Source organism: Chelonoidis abingdonii, chromosome 3 (assembly GCF_003597395.2).
Source record: "Chelonoidis abingdonii isolate Lonesome George chromosome 3, CheloAbing_2.0, whole genome shotgun sequence".
Lineage (NCBI taxonomy): Eukaryota > Metazoa > Chordata > Testudines > Testudinidae > Chelonoidis > Chelonoidis abingdonii.
The window spans coordinates 75,661,785-75,682,055 of NC_133771.1; the positions used below are offsets into that span (position 1 = coordinate 75,661,785).

General features: G+C 41.1%; 1 long non-coding RNA gene across 1 annotated transcript in view; it reads right to left on the bottom strand.

The window, feature by feature from the left end:
• Nucleotides 1-11,607: 11,607 nt before the first annotated feature.
• The window catches only part of LOC142046570 (uncharacterized), a 112,200-nt gene continuing 103,536 nt past the window's right edge, over nt 11,608-20,271 (bottom strand). The window contains exon 3 of the long non-coding RNA XR_012655516.1: nt 11,608-11,628. This is a non-coding gene — a long non-coding RNA (uncharacterized LOC142046570). The remainder of the gene's footprint in view (nt 11,629-20,271) is intronic.

Below are 20,271 nucleotides of genomic sequence, written 5' to 3' on the forward strand. Positions count from 1 at the left end.
TCTCGGATACTATATATAATAGGATGCTAAGCATTAATTTTACTTTAGTCTTTTTTTTCTGTTTCTAGAAGGGATCACTGGGAATCTCATTAAAAATAATTTGAGTTGAAATTAGAAGTAAAACCACTATAGTGCTTCCGTTTCTCTGCATTAAAATTTAACATTTGACTGCAGGCCATAAATTACCATACTTCTCTTGTTCATATTCATCATTTTGGCATCAGTTTAAATCTCCATACAAGCTCTAGTGAATATTCCTCCTTCATTTATATTGTCACCTTGAAGGTATTTTGAGGTTGATCAATGATCCTTGAGTCTTCTCATCATTTCTACACTTTGCAAATGTATCTCCCTCAGCCATTGCTAGACCCCTGATCATTTTGTGTCCCTCATTGTCCATTCCTCTCATTTTTACATCTCATTCTAATATACGCACAAGATATTAATTTGGGCAATATCATCTGACTGAAAAGTCTAAAATTAGTGTTCTTCAGTAAATTTTCTATTCAGTTGCCATCCTTAAGAGAAGGATAACTAGCAAAAGCAATATACAATGCTGGAGCAGTAACTTTAAAGAAAGCCATCCTTGACAAAATGATAAAAATATAGAATAACTTTCCATGCTCACGGTAGCTCTGCACAATATCCCATCACCACCATGTACAGATGAAGTGTCTTTCGGCATAGCATGTCAACTGTTATATATAAGAGAATTGTTCAAACTGTTCCGGGATCCAACAGTGTCTCATAATCTGCCAAGCCAAGAAGGGTTTTCTGTTAGGACGTTTTATCAGCACAGGCAAGAACAAGAGGCAATCTGAGTTAGCACAGGACTATCACTGTGTCCCTGTTGCACCAAAATTAATTGGAGGAGGAGAGCATTTTGTTCGAGTTGCCCTAATACAGTACTTAGCTTTAATGTGATTTTGGTTTGTCTTCCAATACCTAAATGCTATTTTAATTACAACAACAATACGCAGATGCAACTAAGATATAATAGTGCCATCTGAATAAAAACATATGTAGCACTACTTCCTATGGAGAAATACATTACTAATAAGAACGTTAATTCAATGCTGGAAAGAAAAGTGAAGGGAACAGTATTTTATAAAAAGACAAAAAAATGTAAAACAGAAAAATAGAGAGAATAATGAGAAAAGAAAGTGAGAAAAAAACCAGGAGGAGAGAAAGAAAAACAAGAACATACAGAACGGTCATATGGGTCAACCAATGATCCATATCCTGGCTTCTGATCAGTGACCAATGCCAGGTGCTTCAGAGGAATGCACAGAACAGGGCATTATTGAGTGATCATCCCCTCTGTCCACTCCCAGCTTCTGGCAAACTGAGGCTGGGACCTGGAGATGGGTTTGAATCTCATACCACTTGCCAATAGCCAGTATGGATTATTCTATGAACTTCTTTTTGAACCCGAGAGTAGTTTTGATCTTACATCAACACCTGAAATGAGTTCACAGGTTGTTGTGCATTGTGTGAAGGAGTACCTCCTTTTGCTTGTTTAAAACGCTGTCTATTAATTAATTGGGTGGACCCAGAGAAACGATGATGGAGATAAGAGAAAGAAATGAGATTTTAAATGTTAAAAGAGAAGGTAGAAATACTAACTAACACAGCATGTACACAAGAATAGTCCTTTTCAATCTTACGTACCTTCTACATATTATTGTAACAATCAAACGGCTAAGTGATGGCTGATCGCAGCAGAAGTCAGCTGGTGCTGCACAGCTTTCCTCCCCGCTTTCTGCTGCATGATGGTGCCAACCAAACTGTACTCCTGTGCTCTCACCGAGCGCTGGAAAATCGCAATATGAATTGAAAAACTGCACTGCCACTAACAGAAATGAAAGTCATTGTGCAGGAAAGAGAGTGAGATACATCTATAGCATGATGATTCGATAATTCACTTAGGAGAGTGAGACAAAATGAAGACTGCCTTCAATTTTTATTTATCTGATGGAACAGCCTTCAACAAGGGATAACAGAGATATCTCCCCAGAATATTCCAAAGCCCAGTAGTTAGAGCACTTTCTGCAATGTGGGAGATCCAAACAATTTGAATCCCTTTCCACATCGGCAGATCCTATCTTCTACATCACAGCATGAATGCATCAACAGTTGGCTAATTAAAGGAGAATTTCTCCCCTTCCTGGACACATATGAATCCGTTTCTTTTTTTAAAAAAAGTTCCATCAAAATGAAACATTACAAATCAGTTGAACAAAATACAAACATTTCCCTACTTTTAATTTGTTGAATTTTTAAAAAAATAATTATCAGGTTACAAGACATCAATGTTTTCTTTTGATTTTTGGGGAATTGCCAGCCACACTAAAATAATCATTATTTCATCCATCGTTTTCATATAGGCCTATATTAACTCTTCAAGCCATGTTGTCTAGTGTGGCTGTGGAATGCCAAAAATTAAGTGTGGTCAAAGATTTTGTAAAGTCTCTCTGTTTGAACAAAACCTCCCTGTTTGAGTCATAAATAGAAAGCTTCTGGATTAAAGTTAACTTCTTTGATTGAAACAAGCTGCATCTAAACATGTCCATGCCTCAGTTTGTATAGATAGGCTCTCAAATGGTGAAGTTATTTTTGACTAGGCAGAAGAATTCCCATTAACTGTTCAGATTAGGGACCAATGGCCTAGGCCAGCAGTTTTGGCAGAAAAGGCCCTAGGGTTACAGTAGACAGAAGAAGCACGAATATAAGTCAAGAAGTGTGCCTGTTGCCAAGAAGCCTAACGAGATTCTGGCTGTATAATGGAGCATGCCAGCAGATTGAGGGACGTGATCAACTCCTTCTATGTGGGGATAGACCTGCGTTGTCCTTGTGAACCTCATGAGGTTCAACCTTGGGGCACTCTGAATTGAACGGCAACTAAGACATGGAACCATAGATCATACCCCAATGAGCTGACAATCAGCCAGCTTTCTACCTCTTATAGTCCGTTACTCAGCGCAATATTCTTTACTTGCCACAGGATACTGTGGAGACAGTAATCAAAACTTTGCTAAAGTCACGGAATACACATCCATGCTTTCCCCCAGCAATCCACAGACCAATTATCTCCTCATAGTAGAGGCATATTAGGTAGTCAGTGCTGACTTTCGCCTTGGTGAATCCATGCTGAATCTGTTTTCTGATCGCGTTCCCCCTTAAGTGCTTCAGAACTGATTCTTGAGGACTGCTCCATGATTTTCAGGGACTGAGGTGAGGCTGACTGGCTTAGTTCCTGGTCTCCTCCTTCTTTTTTAAAGATGGGCACTACATTAGCTTTTTCAAGTCATCCGGAACTCTTCCGATCACCCATGATTTTCAAAGATAATGGCCAATGGCTCTACATGTCACATCCACCAATTCTTTATACCTTGGATGCAGTGCATTCAGCCCATGGAACTGTGCTGTCAATTTTTCTAAATAGTCCGAACCATCTTTCTTCTACAGAAGTGTATCCTCCCCATATGTAGTGCTTCATGGAACTGCCTCTTTCACATGGATTCAGCCCTTTATGTGTTCCTGCATTGTCGATGCTTTATCAATTAGGCTCAGCTTCCTGATTTATCACTTTTCCTGATTTTTTGGTGAATTGGTCTTGAAATTATGATGTTTGAATTGTTTCATCCATGTAGTAAATGCACAGTCTTTACATCATCATAAACACTGCCACACAAACTGGAATTTATGGAATCCCATTTAGAACTTTGTTGTCATTAAGGGTTTCTAAAGTTCAAGGATTAGTGAGATTGGAAGTGGCCATCATTAGCTACCTACGTAATATACCCTCAGATTTACCTTTCATCACATTAAGGTGTTCTTGTGAGAGTGCCTTTGTTTATAATGGCTTCCACTCTCAGACCAAAATCTTTGTCATATTTGTATGTTAGGTGTCCACAAAATTTTTATCCCCACCTTATAGATAAAGTGGAGAATTGAGAGGAATGCAGTGCTGTTGGATTTGGCCAGCGCTGGGAAAAGGGCATATATTTTCTGCTGTAACCTAATTGCTGTTTGGAGTGTGACTGAAGGGAGTTCTATATTAATGTATTTTTGTAAAAAAAATGCTAGCTCATTCTACAGTCACCATTGAGCACCTATTGGCGAGGTAGAATCTGGACATTAAAATCAAATATTATAGAATACATCATTAGAGTTGATCAAAATCTTCAGATTTCAGTAATTTCCATGAAATCTCAGAAATGGTGAATTTTCTATAAAAATTATGAAAAGGTTAGCACCATTTTCACATTCCTTTCTCACTATCTTTTTGATCAGATCTAATTTTTAATCAGTTTAGATTTCCTCCTTCTTCTATTTCAGAGTACTTGAAAATGAACTCCCATGTTCTTTACAATCTTTTTCAATCTTCAGGACAATTCATACCTTCCCACTTTATTTTGGGCATGTGAAGTCCTGCAGTCTCCATAACAAAACCATTCATCTTCAATCACATTAGACACCATCTACCATTTTGTCTAATCTGGAATAAGGATATTATTTAGTCAAAGAACAATTCAGAACAGAAAGCAGTATTGGTGACATTCGAGAACTGAATCATAGTTTGACCATAGCACATTAAAAATCTAACTATACATTCGACAAACAGAACTCAAGAATGCAATATCACAGCATTCTGAAAAACAATAATGTGATCATGTAAGGTAAGACTGCATCATAATGTTATACCCACAGGGGGATGAATTAAAGTTGCAGGCAGCTTAATTCTGATATTCTCCTAATTCGAAGTTTGAGTGCTTGATTGCAACTTAATAAGTATATTTTATTTGAATTGTGTGTGGGGAGGAGGGAGGGCTTAAATAACAGTATAAGGGGTCTGATGATCATTGATATACATACTTTTTGCGAGGGGCGATTTTTTCAAAAGTTGTATGGCATTTAGGTGGCCAACCTGTTTTCTGACCTGTTATGACAAGTATATGCCTGATTTTTGAAGGTGCTAGTACCTTCAGATCTCAGTGTATCAAAATAGTAACATTGGGCACATGCGAAATTGAAACAATGTCATGATATTTCCATGATATTTTAGACAATTTAAATTTCAACACGTTTCATGCTCTGTAAATTTAGTATTTTGTGAAAATATGTTTATGAATCACAAAACTGAAAATTGGTGCAAAAAAAATCACAAAATTAATGATTTTTGAGAAAAATAATTTTACTTGAAGTGGTCTGTGAATTTAATAAAAATGGAACCAGTTTTGATCACATTAAATACAAAAATGTTCTAAACTCTGAGCATCTTCCCATATGATTGTGATTTTTCAACATCTACTAGTAGCCAAGGATTACTACATATGACAGGTTTGTGGCCTACTAATCATGTGTTGTTGGTACCCTGTGAAATACCAGTGGACAGGAATCTATTCCACAAAAATCAACGCATAGGCCCACCTGCAACTTATGAATGTACTCTATTTTAAAGACATTGATATCCCACTGAACTCCAATGCGACTTTCACATGCTTAAAGAAAAACACAGGCTTCAACGTGTTTGCAGGATTGGGCTGGACAGGTGAATGTAGTACTTACCACCCTGAATACTCCCTTGGGCATAAGGCGCCTACTCTATAGCATCGAAGTTTACATTCATACAGTAAGCCACTTTCAGCGACTAGCCTAAATGGGCACCGAACTAGACTCTGACGGTAGGGATTATCAAAATGTCAGCCATTGACCTGATTCTAACTTTAGTGGATGTTTTTAAACATTGACCTTCATTTTGACCAATACTGAGTTACACTTGAAAATCCATTTTAAAGCTGCCATTTCTCCTGCTCATCCCTGATCAGATATGTGCGATAAAGCCACTTCATTTGCACGTGCTGTCTGAAACTGATACTGTGTGTAGCTGGGGCAGATTGCCCCACTCCTTGGGAGAGTTGGGCTGGGGGCAGACCAGGGAGCCTGCGCAGCCGGAGCAATCAGAGACAGGGCTTATAGGAGCACAATCAGGGCCAGATTGCAGACACGCCCAATCGGGGCAGGCTCAGGGGGATATAAAGGCTCACAGCACGAGCAGTCTGTCTTCCCAGGCCTTTGAAGGAGAAGTTCAGTCTCCAGGGGGGAGACTAGCACGTGACAGCGACCGCTGCTGGGCAGCTCAGGGAGGCTAGAAAGCCTCTAGCCCCTACCTACGCAGGCGCAGGCCCCTGACAAAGAAAGGGGCTAGCGGGTGGCAGGGCCGTAGGGGAAGCGGCCCAGGGACACAGATTTGAACGGAGGAATAAGGAGAGGACAGTAGGCTAACGCCAGATCGGTCCTGGCAGCGACCCAGATAGAGGGAGGGCCTGGTGGTCCTCCAAGCTCTACGTGCTACCCATCTCCCATCGACCTGAGAAGAGTGTATGCGCACCCTTTGTACGGGCGCGCTATTGTCTCCCAGTATGGGGCCCTTATTACTCTTCCTTATTTTTATTGAGTTTTCTTTTATTTTTATTTTTTTGATAGGTTGTTTTTTTACCACGTGGCTACGTATTCCTTCTTTCGTCTTTTCGATGTCGTGGTTGTCTCTCACCTTTTAACTTAACCTTTACAACCAGCCGGACGGCGGCCCAACCGCCGGCAGGACAGCCAGCCACAAGCGGGAGAAGACACGCCAGAGCCGCAAGAGGGAGGAAGACGGGGAGGGCGGGGGTGCGGGACAAGGCGGGACAGGGGAACGTGCGACGAGCGAGCCGAAGGGAGGCCAGAGGACGGAGGGGCACGGCCGAGGCAAGGGCCGCTGAAGAGGTACGCCTGCCTGAGCAGGGAGCAATGGGCTGGGGCAGGAGAGGCCGATAGAGGGCAGAAGAACGGACATGAACCACCAGGAGGGGCGCGCCACGGGAAACGAGCGATAGGTGCCAAAGGGACCAGGAACGAGGCGCTAGGGGTGAGCCTGGAGCCGTGGACCGGGGCTGGTGTGCTAGTGCACGAAAGACGGGAAGCGAAAAAGGAAAAAGGCAAGAAGAGAGAGGGAGGGGCAAGGAAGACCATGAGGAAAAGAAGTAGGGCCAGCAAGGATGGACGTAGACGGCGTCGTGAGGAAAAGGTACAAGGATAAAGGACACAGGGAAGCTAGGCAAACGCCAACGAAAACCGAACCTGGCCCGAAGTGCAGCGGCGGAATACACCGGTGGAGGGGAAAATCATATAGAAGGAACAGAGGCCACAAAGTGGCCACAAGACAGGAAGCACAGGGGCGGAAGGGGAGGCTGAAATGCGGAAGAACCACTCAAAAAGGAACAAGTGGTTTCACATAGGTATTTTTAATGATGTGATCACCTTTTTAAAAAAAACAAGTTGTACTTAACTTGTGAATAAAAACGAAGTTATATCTCATTTCTGTCTATGTATCAAATTTCTGCAAGGTCTGAGCAGTACACCTTGAAGCTGCCTAAGCATCCTCAAGTCCTATTTGAACGGAAGTTGAGGATGCTCTCTATTTCAAAAAGGCTGTAGACATTACCTGAGGCATACATATATAGTCATAATTATTCTTTGTTGTCTTATCTTTTTCCTCACATACTTATTTCGTTTATGGATTCAGATTAATGGCTTTCATAGCACTGCATAACAGATAAACTGAAAATGAATGTGCAGCAGCAAAGCTAAAAAAGTACAGTGGATTTTTCTCTGTAGCATTGTAAAAGCTCAGCATTCATAACTGTATAATAAAAACTTTGTCGAATGAACCTTAACTTGACTTTTTTTACACTACCAGTTTAAGAGAATAAAATCATCTTAAAGTTATTCATGGAAAATTCTCGTAGCTGCAAAACAGACATTTTCTAACTCATATTCATTCCGACTGCTCGACAGTTGAAATGGAAATTTAAAGGATATTATAGTATTTAATACGTTGGAGATAGTGCAAGATATTAATTGTAGTACTAATGATGTATAAAAATAATACATAGTCCAGTAATTCTCCGAAAATATGCTTTTGTTCAACAACTAGAAACTGGACAGAGGCAAGCTTGTGATAACTTGAATTATTTAGTTAGCTCTGATATGATATGCTAATGCCCTACCTAAAAATTTGGAATAATAACATTGAGTTTGCTGCTCTATTCGTAATACGGTACTTGCCTGAAAATATGTTACCTAAACATGCAAGGAGCATGGGGCCAATCCTAAAAACTTTCATTCATCCAATACACGGTTACTAAAGACAATGGGGCTATTTAATTATGGCTTAATGGGGTGAGGGAGGGTTTATATGATAGCCTACAGTGGGACTTGTTAATATTCGTTTTTTTGGTTGTTTCAGAATGAGGTAGTCAACTTAAATCATCATTGTTATGCAAAGTCCTCCACCACTGCTGATGTAGACCAGAAATACCACCATCACTTGAAACTTGTGCTGGGTTTATACAATGGTAGCCCATGCTTATTAAGTGGCACATCTCAGTGAGAACATGTGATGCTATGCTTAGTTCAATGTGTTCTGCTGGTTTTTAGTTTCTGGTTAATTTAAGGTTCTTCTTTTTGGCCTATAAGGGCAAAAATAATCAATGGGATTTTGGCTCCAAGTGCCTACATCCTTTGAAATGAGATTTAGGTCTCCTTCACTCATTTTCTGAAGAAGTGAGGCTTTTTTTACCCCAACAAGCTATGCCCAAATAAATCAGTTAGTCTTTAAGGTGCCACCAGACTCCTTGTTGTTTTTGTGCATACAGACTAACACGGCTACCCCCTGATACTTGACACCAAGCAAGGCACTAAATTTAGCTGCATGAAATGGAAATCCATCGACATCAACAAAAAACTCCACAGATACAGATAGGCATCATCTTCCTCTCCAAGTGCAAACAGATGGACATCATACCAAATAGACTGAAGGTAAAAAATCCATTGCAATCGACATACTACACTGACTATGGTGAGAGACTGTGCCACACACTTTCAAAGAAATTGAGGAACCACATGATCAGCATTTTGTACAGCAGACAGGAGAAGATCAAGAATGAGCTCTCAAAACTGGAGACTCTCATTCAAAACCAACCTTCCACATGGCTGGATTTTACAAAAACAAGACAAGCCTTATACAACACACACTTCACTTCTCTACAGAGGAAAAAGGACAGTAAACTATCTAAACTCCTACATGCCAGAGGGGGCTACAACAGTACCCTCAACTCACCTAACAATATTGTTAATCTATCCAACCACACACTTAGCCTGGTGGAAGAGTCTGTCCTATCTCAGGGACTCTCTTTCTGCCCCACCATCCCCACAAACATGATACAGTTCTGTGGTGATCTGGAAGCCTACTTTCATTGTCTCTGACTCAAGGAATATTTCCAACACACCTCTGAACAGTGCACTGACCCACAGGAACCCTCCTACCAACACTACAGGAAGAAAAACTCTGCATGGACTCCTCCTGATGGTCGAAATGACAGCCTGGACCTCTACATAGAGTGCTTCCGCAGATGTGAACAGTTGAAATTGTGAACAAACAGCATCACTTGTCCCATAACCTCAGCCATACAAAACGCAATGCCACCCACAGCCTCAGAAACAACTCTGATATTATAATCAAAAGGGCTGACAAAGGAGGTGCTGTAGTCATAATGAACAGGTGAGATTATGAACAGGAGGCTGCCAGGCAACTCTCCAACACCACATTCTACAGGTTACTATCCTCTGATCCCACTGAGGAATACCAAAAGAAACTACACCATCTGCTCAAGAAACTACAAGCTACAGCACGGGAACAAATCTATATGGACACACCCTCAAAGCCCCAACCAGGAGTATTCTAGCTGCTACGCAAGATCCATAAACCTGGAAACCCTGGACACCCCATCATCTCAGGCATCGGCACTCTTACAGCGGAATTATATGGCTATTTGGACTCTTGCCTCAGACCCTATGCTACCAGCACTCCTAGCTATCTTCAAGACACCACCGACTTCCTGAGGAAACTACAATGCATTGCTGATCTTCCAGAAAACACCATCCTGGCCACCATGGATGTAGAAGCTCTTTACACCAATATTCCACATGAGGATGGACTACAAGCTGTCAGGAATAGTATCCCAGATGAGGCCACAGCATGCCTGGTGGCTGAGCTTTGTGACTTTGTCCTCATCCACCACCATTTCAGATTTGGGGACAACTTATACCTTCAAGACTGTGGCACTGCTATGGATCCCACATGGCCACACAGTATGCCAACATTTTTATGGCTGACTTAGAACAACGCTTCCTTAGCTCCTGTCCCCTAGCGCCCCTCCTCTATTTGCGCTACATTGATGACATCTTCATCATATGGACCCACGGAAAGGAGGCCCTTGTAGAATTCCACCTGGGTTTCAATAATTTCCACCTCACCATCAACCTCAGCCTGGACCAGTCCACACAAGAGATCCACTTCCTAGACAGTACAGTGCAAATAAGTGATGGTCACATAAACACTGCCCTATACCAGAAACCTGCTGACCACTATACTTACCTACATGCCTTGAGCTTCCATGTAGGACCCATCACATGATCCACTGTCTACAGCCAAGCCCTAAGGTACAACCAAATTTGCTCCAATCTCTCAGACAGCAACAAACACCTACAAGATCTTTATCAAGCATTCTTAAAACTACAATATACACCTGGGGAAGTGAGGAAACAGATTTGCAGAGCGAGATGGGTACCCAGAAGTCACCTACTACAGGACAGGCCCAATGAGGAAAATAACAGAATACCAATGGCCATCACGTACAGCCCCCAGCTAAAACTTCTCCAGCACATCATCAACGATCTACAACTTATCCTGGAAAATGATCCTTCACTCTCACAGACCTTGGGAGCCAAGCCAGTCCTCGCTTACAGACAAGCCCCCAACCGGAAGCAAATACTCACCAGCAACTACACACCACAGAAACACCAGACCAGGAACCAATCCCTGTAGCAAACCTCATTGCCTACTCTGTCCCCATATCTACTCTAGAGACATCATCAGAGGACCCAACCACATCAGCCACACCATCACAAGGCTCATTACACTGCCATGTTCTATTAATGTGATGATATGCGCCATCATGTTTCCAGCAATGCCCTTCTGCATGCACCATCTGCCAATACTGACAGTCCCAACCATAAAAAAGAATGAAATGACACACAATCAACCTCAGGAATGGTAACATACAAAAGCCAGTAAGGAGAAACTCAACGTTCACGCCTGGAAACATCATACCAAGATTTAAAAGTAACTATTCTTGAACAAAAAACTTCAGAAACAGACTTCAAAGAGAAACATCACCAGAAACTAAAAATTCATTTCAAATTTAACACCATTAATTTGGGCTTGAATAGGGGACGGGGAGTGCTGCCATATCAAAACACTTTGCCTCTCCAGGACTGACACTCCTCGATCTGTTATTGGGAGTAGGACCTAAAATCCACCCTGATTCAATGGCCTCTGCCACACCGGTTCTCACTGTATGTGTATCCCCACTCGTTGTCCATTATATAATGCCATGCATCTGAAGAAGTGAGGTATTTTACCCACGAAAGCTTATGCCCAAATAAATCTGTTAGTCTTTAAGGTGCCACCAGATTCCTTGTTGTTTTTTTGAATACAGACTAACACAGCTACCCCTGATACTTGATAAAAGGAGGCCTATCTTTATCATTTAAAACTTAATGTAGCAGTATAACATGCAGATATAGACCATATAGAGAGAAATCATTGGCACATGTTACAGACATAGGAAGTGAACCAATATATTCTAAGTATATTGGATACACACCCGCTCAGAACTCATTTTACTCAGCACAAGAATATCCCAAACTCTTGCTGATAAAGCCTTTACACCACACTTTCATGTATTCCAAATGATGTATGATTATTACATTTGGCCATCAAGACTGTGATAGTGAAAAGTATTATAAAGTCAATTGAAATAGGATCAAAGAAAACATAGCAGTGACTGAAATGAAATGAAATCTAGAAGAACATCTAAGGAATTCCTCTTCTTTCTCAGTTATCAATTTTTTGATGGCTGGATATCGACCTTTGTTTACTGTGGCCTTGGGTCCTTAGGCTACTAGACCATAAACAGTGCAAAATCTAACAATATGAAGAGAATAGAATAGAGCTATTCAAGTAGTATAAATCTCACTGACACTTCCTCAAGTGGCAACTATGAAAAGTAAATACATGCCAAATCACCTTGCAGTTCAGAATTGAAATATACATTCTTCACTGCTCAGATGTGGACTTAAAGTATATTACTTTTTCCTGTAGTTTAAGAAAAGCTTTCATTAACTTCATAGCTGCATTTGGTTCAGGTACATTACTATCTCATTTTAGGTGCTTTTCAAGAAACATTATTCTCCTGTTCATAATAGTGTCTAAGCTCAAGAAAGCTGAGAAGTATTTATACAAATGTAGATATTAGCATAAAAAATGTTGTATCTGTATATTGAACTGAATTTATTTTTCTTCCATCTTCTACCCCAAAGAAACCAAACAAGAAAATTCTTCACAATTATATTTTCTGCAAAGAATAACATTTTTCTACAAAAATTACGAGGAATCTGGTGTCACCTTAAAGACTACCAGATTTATTTGGGCATAAGCTTTCATGGGTAAAAAAACTCCATCCATCTGAAATGGGTTTTTTTACCCATGAAAGCTTATGCCCAAATAAATCTGGTAGTCTTTAAGGTGCCACCGGATTCCTCGTTATTTTCATACCACTCTGATACTTGATTTTTTTCTACAGTTATCGGTGGAATAGATTATAAATGAGGCTAGTGGCACCACTAATTATTAATGTTACCCAAGACTTCCCATAAGACCCTCTTTTCAGTTGCTTATAACATTGCCAAATATTTAACTTTTGGGGCTGAAATTTTCCTTGCCGGGTATATATATACGGCTGAATTCTTCTGGAAAATTTCAGCAAAAGTGAGTCAGCCATTTCTGTGAACAGGCTAAGAAAAAATACCTCAATTTGCCTGTGTTAAAAAATGCTGGTAATCTTTTCTTTGAAAAGCTCTAGCGCTTCCATACTGTGAAGCAGGGACTTGACGTTTGTCAGTGGGTGATCTTTGTGTCAGGGATATGCCTTTTGCCCTTCTTCTGAAATTCCATTCCAAAGTTGGCCAAATTCTAAGCCTTTGGGAAAAAAATGCAGCTCGAGTATCCTCAGGATAGGTCTGTTAGATCTGAGCAGCTAAATTCCCTCACAAATTCCATCTGCACTGAGCATGCAGTCCCGGTCTGGGTGGGACTTTCCCTGTAATTGCAGTGGTTTCATAGGAGGTTACCCTGCTGTCATGAGGTTGTCAGCCCAGATGGACACATACTGAAGAAAAATAGGTGAAACCTGCAAATACCAGAACTGAAGGAGAAAGGGGGCACTGAGTCTGCTTTTTTGCCCAAGAGGGTCTCAGATGGGCGGCAACTACAGCAGATTGAGACAACAGATCCCAAGGGCATAGAATAACCAGAACAAATAGATTTTCCACTCCTGACAGCAGTAGCACTGGTGTTTCACCTCCAGGGCACCCTGCGGGTTCAAATGACAGTGCGGGGCACTTCAAAGACTAACTGAACATTGTTAGCAAGTTTAGTTATTACACAGGTTATAAGAATTTGTAATTGTGTTATATTAATGTTAGTTTTAAATCCCAAGTTTTGGTGTGGAAAGGATGATGTGGTATTGGGGCCTGTGCCTTTAAGGGCTGAGCTTCTCAGACAGAGATCTGGGCAGGGCACTGTGATTCTCTTTTTATGCACAACCAGTTGAAACCAGACCTCTTGGAAGCTACTTAAGCACTAAATGATCACTGAACACCACATCCGCCATTTTAACATGAAATTCCTAAAAGATAGCTTGTCAGAGGCTGGTAATTTCCCTGAATTGCAAGCTGTCTTGTGAAGACTGTAATGCACTTAACAGGAGTGCTACAGTGCAAGATCTCTCTACAACGACTCAGCAAGCAAGAGGGAAAATACTACTTTACAGCACCAAGTCAGAGGCTTGTATGCCACAGCACCCCATGAATGGGACAATTTCTGATAACACCCAGCACATCTTTGCATAACTTAGCACAGCTCTCAGGTTTATTCATTACAACCTGTGCCAGCAAACAAACTCCAGGCTAAACTGCTTGGTCTGCAGAATCAGTGTGGATTGAGACTGATTTTCAGGCTCAGGGAGGGAAAATAGCAAGTTAGTGAGCTATTGTCAGCAACAATTACATAAAACAAATAATAGAATATTAGTGTTGAAAGAGACCTCAGGAGGTTATCTAGTCCAACCCTCTCCTCAAAGTAGGAGTAATCCCTAGACAGATTTTTGCCCCAGTTCCCTAGATGACCCACTTAAAGATTGAACTCATCACCCTGGCTTTAGCAGGTTAATGCTCAAACCACTGAACTATTCCCCCACCTGTTTTTAGAGAAAGCCATTATCTAAAAGGATAAACTTATGGCAAAATATGAGGCTACTAGAAGTTCCCAAAACCTGGAGGATAAGGTCTCAGTGATAGGTTTTTAATTAACTAATACCTAAGGCTCTCACAACGAACACAGAAAACCGTCTAGTTTGTGTGGAGACAGTCTATAGACTTCCAAGGAGAGCTCCAATTGGCAATGAGATAATAAACAAAGCTATCTTATTCGTGATGTCTGACTTGAGGAATAAAATGCATGTTGCAACTGGAAAAATGAAAAGATAAAGCATATACAGGCTGAATTCTGTACATTCTGAATAGGAACACAGATATATTTCTTTCTCGAATCTGATCCTCATCTCATACCTGGCTTCACTTAGAATAATATACAGGGGCAAAAGCTACCTATTTTGGAATGTGAACTAAGCTGAGACTTTGCTAGTGCAATAAATATTTAGCATTTCGGAGTTGTAACAGGAATCAACAAAAAATTTATGTATACCTTCATTTTGTTTCCACTAGAATGATTTGTATCATTAAGTTTCTCTCAAATGTTTCTGGTAATGTTAGTTTTAATTGTCATAATTAAATTTTCAAAGTCTGTACTCTGGAAGTTAACAAAAAAGGAAGTGCTAGAAATAGTCAATATAATTTCAGAGTGAAAACTGTAGTATCCAATGCTGCTCGATATCAGAGGGCTGTAGGCCATAATAGATTTTGCTATACCTATTAAATATACATAGACTGTTATTACAGTGACTGGACAGTTGTCCTCTTCCTAGCAAGGACCAAGAAATTATGAAACTATCTTCAACATGAAATAAATCCTGGTTAGTAATTTTTGTTTATCTCTTTTGATAGATTTGCTTGTTTAAAGAAAAGTGATAATATATAGGAGTTGGTAATGCTACAGATCTAAGCAATTGTAATGTTTATGTATCGATCTAAAGAAAGTTTTGTAATGTTGAGATTATTTTGATATTGTTAAAATGCAGTGAAAATAAAATTTTTATTCTCCCAGTTAGTGCAGGAAAAAGTCTCACTATCACCTGCTGGGATACTATTCCTTTAGATTAAGATTTTCCAAAATGAGCACTACTTTTTGGCATCTTTATTTGAGTCCTCAATATAAGACACTGTGGCCATAATTTTCAGAGGCTCTGAATATTCACAACTACCCCTGAAGGAGCTGCAGTGGCTCAACACATATGAAATTCAAATTCAAGGTGTCTTAAACTGTGCACCCAAAAAATCAGTAGTGACTTCTGAAAATGTTAGCATTAGTATCATGGATCTTTGGTTCGGGGATTATGTTTTATAATCATATACATGTAGTGTTCCATAAATTATTATTGTTCCCAGGTCTTTTTATTACCCTCCAAATATTTGAAAATTGATCTAAGAGGCCAGTATTTATTATGCAAACTTAATCTAGGTGCAATACTTCTCATCTACCATACAATGTGTGCAGTCTGTATAATGTGTCTGAGGAAATAAAAGTGCAAACTCAAAACAAATTACTGCAGTAACTCCAACAAGATACTTATCAGTAGGTTATATGCTGCCTTCGGCATGCAAACTCTAAGAGAGTGAAATATTTAAAAGGAGAGAAGAGAGGGTGTACTGGCAACATTATTTAATCCATATCTCAAGGTTCCAGCTGAAACCACACTTGCCTCTAAAAACATCAAACTGCTGGAAGGATGGCCTCATATATGTCTCTTGCCAGCCTTCCGTTTAAGCAATTTCAATGGCCAGAAATGGAAAGTACATGTATACTGTATCATTACAAAATATGAGGAATGCCAGCAGCAGCAGCATTTGTTCTGTTCCTGCACTTTTCTGACTAAATACAAGTGAATATTTGATATTTGTAGGCTTGATGATTTATCAGCCCACAGTAGTACAGCAACAACCAGGCAAGACCTCTCATGAAGCATCTATCTGTAAGAAGAATAGTTTCAGCTGATAACTTTTTCCTCCATTTAGAAGTGAAATCAGGCCAGCACTTCTAAAAACTATTACTGAAGCAGTGAGGGCCACCTGGGGGGGGGGGGGTAAGTGGGGCAATTTTCCCCAGGCCCCCATGAGAGTTTTTCGGGGCCCCCAGAGTGGGATCCTTCACTTGCTCTGGGGGCCCCGGAAAACTCTTGCGGGGCCTGGGCCCCCAGAGCTTCTTCCGCTACGGGTCTTTGGCAACAATTCGGCGGCGAGGGTCCCCGCCGCAGGTCTTCGGGGTACTTCAGTGGCAGGTCCTGGAGTGGAAGGACCTCCCACCACTGAATTACTGCCAAAGCAGGGCCCCCCTGCTGCCGAAGACACCAGACCCTGAATCCTCTGAGTGGCCCTGGAAGCGGCCCACTATCCAGCAGCTTCATTGTTTTCTAATAGGATTGGGACAGACTAAAAACCTTTGCTTTGACCAGTAAGTTGCGACCCCCTCTGTTGCAATTGATTCTGAAAAGCTCATCATTACTTTCCACTGCCTTGCTCCTTGCATGGTCATTTGTGCTTGAATAAAGCAGGTGTAAAATACTATCATTCTGATGTGATGATATTTTAAACCTACTTTGCACATATGTGACCACACAAGCAGCAAGACCCTGTGGCAATCAGACCCACATCCAGCTTAAGGCCAGAGCATTCCTTTTTGTAAGAAATATCCACATGGAGACAGGAAAATGCCAGTTCCTCTCAGAGACATTCGCTCTGGGCTTGGGGACTGCCCTCCTGCACCTGCACAAGGAGGAAGGTATGTGGGTCCAGGTCCACAAAGAGACCTAGGCATTGCAACACCTAACTTTTTGTGCCTAGAAACTCACTGGAGCAAAAATGAGATGAAAAAAGTCTAGGATAGGTTCCTAGTACCACTAAACAATGACTGGGGAGAGATGGGTACCTAACAATGTGATCCACAAAAGCTATCATGATAGGCAAAGAGCCACCTTAGCTATCCAATGGGAGGTGCCAATGAGACGGGTGCCCTGCACTTCTCCTGGAGTTCAGCAACTACGTGTCAGAGCTGGGAATCCTGGCCTAGGGGTGAGCACTGGACATGGACCAAGAGACCAGGAGCCAGTTACTAGAAATTAGGCTGGGTTGGAACACCAGGAGATCAGAATCAAGAGAGAGTGGGAACCAAGAGTCAGGTCAAGTCAGGACACCAGAAGATCAGGTTCAGGCAACAGAGGGCAGGAACCAGAAGGCAGTTACCAAGAGTCAGGATATCAGGTCAAGATCAGAAGACAGGAACAGTTAACACCAGACCAACACTCCATGGCAGGATGAAATCCAGATATATAGACAATTTTCTGTTTCCTCCTCTGGCTTAAATAGGAGCTGCAGCTCAGTCAGGACACTTGGAGTTCTCACAATCAGAGCATATGGGAAGGGGCTTGTGCCTTACCAGTTCCAGCTACTGTCTGTGAGCTGCTGGGTTGAGGATTGGAGTGTGATGACTCCTAGATCCAGATTTGAGACCTGCAGGGCCTACTATTATGACTAGAGTGGAGGGAGTCTCCCTCCTGGAATCAGGTGACTTAAGCACTGAATGAGAATGGTTTAAGCACCTGCCTAGCTCCACTCAAAATGGCTACATAAGAGGTAGCCTCCCTTATATAGCTCAGTGATTAGGGACTCACCCAGGATGTGGAGACTCCAGTTCACTTCTCCCCTGTGCTTGAGGTGGAGAAGGGATTTGAAGAAGGACTCAGATGAATGCCCTAACCACTGGACTATACAGTGGCTCTCACTCTGGACCAATTCACATTTAAAGTAGAACAATTTCAATGAGGTATTGAAGGCACCCCACTTCAGACTATCACATATTCCAGTGGCCGGTGCACTGACATGAAAGATGGGGAACCCCTGTTTAAGTCCCTTCTCTGCTTCAGAGGGGGAAATTGAAGCAGGGACTGCCACATCCTTGGTGACTGCCCTAACCACTAAGCTAAAGGTTATGCAGGAGGATACCTCCTCTCCCTGACCATTTTGTTTGGAGTTAGGCAGCCTCTGAGTACATCTACCAGATGGGGCCCTGCAGGCAAGAGAATACCTATCTTCCTTTGTTTGAGGATTGCACTGGGGCTTAGGCAGGAGATAGGCATCCAGACACCTAAAGAGAGGCAGCAGTGCTCATGCCCAGAGTCAGAAATTTAGGTGTCGAGAATTTTTCCAGCAAAATTTAGGACCCGAGGCAGTTTAGTTTCTTATAGCGTTAGGGAGAAGACAACCAGTGGTTTTTGTGGATCACAGTATTCCTAAAATTGGGATTCAGGCACCTAAATCTGGTGTTTTGGCACCTAAGTTCCCTTGTGGACCTGGGCCATGGAACTCAAGGAATCTGCCAGAATCCAGAGCCATTTGAATGAGGCTTTTAAGATTCTTATGCCTCTCCACCTTCTCCAGCCCTCTTGCCACTTTCTCATAAACATGGTTCCATCGGTGCTATCAAGAAAGAGAGTTCTACAATGACAAAAAGTGAAGAGCAAAAATTAATATAGCCTAAACCTATATTCAGTTTTGAGCATCTTGGTTTCAGGGGGTTAGATAGACCGGGCTTATAATTTGCCCAACCTATGAAGCACTATAATCCTATTTCTGACGCTGACTTGCTATGTTACCTTAGGCAAATCATTGTATCTCTCTGACTTAGTAAAGTAGGGCTACTATCTATCTACTTACCTATCTCAGAAGCATTGTGAGTCATAACTGAATTTCCTCTCTCTCCCATAATTCATATCCTTCTTCCTTTTAAAGAGTGCTACATGTTAGTGATGAGACATTACTTCAGTTGGTCCAGTCTCAGCCAGTCATCATTTTGTAGAAATTAATTTGAATTACCCACATCTTTTCAGGGTGCTAATTAAAAGAGTTTGAAAATAATATTTTAAGTACAATTATTTAAAGTACAGAAGACAACAAGATATTGCAGCAGATAGGATGATTTATATGTTCAATAATTCCAGCAGTGATTCATTGGTATAGCTTAGGAGTTGAAATAAAAAGTATCTGACATCAATGCAATTTTCAGTTTTCCCTTTTGGAGCCTCTGCTTTCAATTATTGATAGTCAAAATAGTGATTAAGCCACTTTCAAAACTAATTATTTCTAAATCATCAGTTGGCAGATCTAGCTGCATTAATTAAAGAAAGTAAACATATCGACAGCTTTTTTGCCACTGTCAGTAGCTGTTTCATGTCACTCCGCTGTCCCTTTCCTTCAGATCTGGAAGGAAATTGAAATATCCCCCATTAAGCAAGTTATCTTGCTAATTCTGGGCCCAAGAAGTCCCTCAACTCCCATTACCTTCAAAATTAGATTCATAGATTCTAAGACAGCTGTGATCATCTATTTTGACCTCCTGAATAACAGGCCATTGGACTTCCTCAAAATAATTCCTAGAGCATAGTTTTTAGAAAAAAACATCCAATCTTGATTTAAAGATTGTGTGTGATAGAGATTCTACCATGACCCTTGATAAATTGTTCCAACAGTTGGTTAGTCGGACCATTAAAACTGAAAGCCCTATTTCTAGTCTGAATATGTCTAGCTTCAACGTCAGCCATTGGATCCTGTTATACCTTTCTCTGCTAGGCTGAAGAGCCCATTATTAAATATTTTTCCCCGTGTTGGTACTTATAGTGTGTAATCAAGCCACCCCTTAACCTTCTCTTTGTTAAGCTAAATAGGTTGTGCTCCTTGAGTCTATAACTATAAAGCACAGTTTCTAAACCTTTACTCATTTTCTAATCCTTTTCTAATTCCTTGTGGCTCTTCTCTGAACCCTCTCAAATTTATCAACATCCTTCTTGAATTGTGGGGACCAGAACTGGACACACT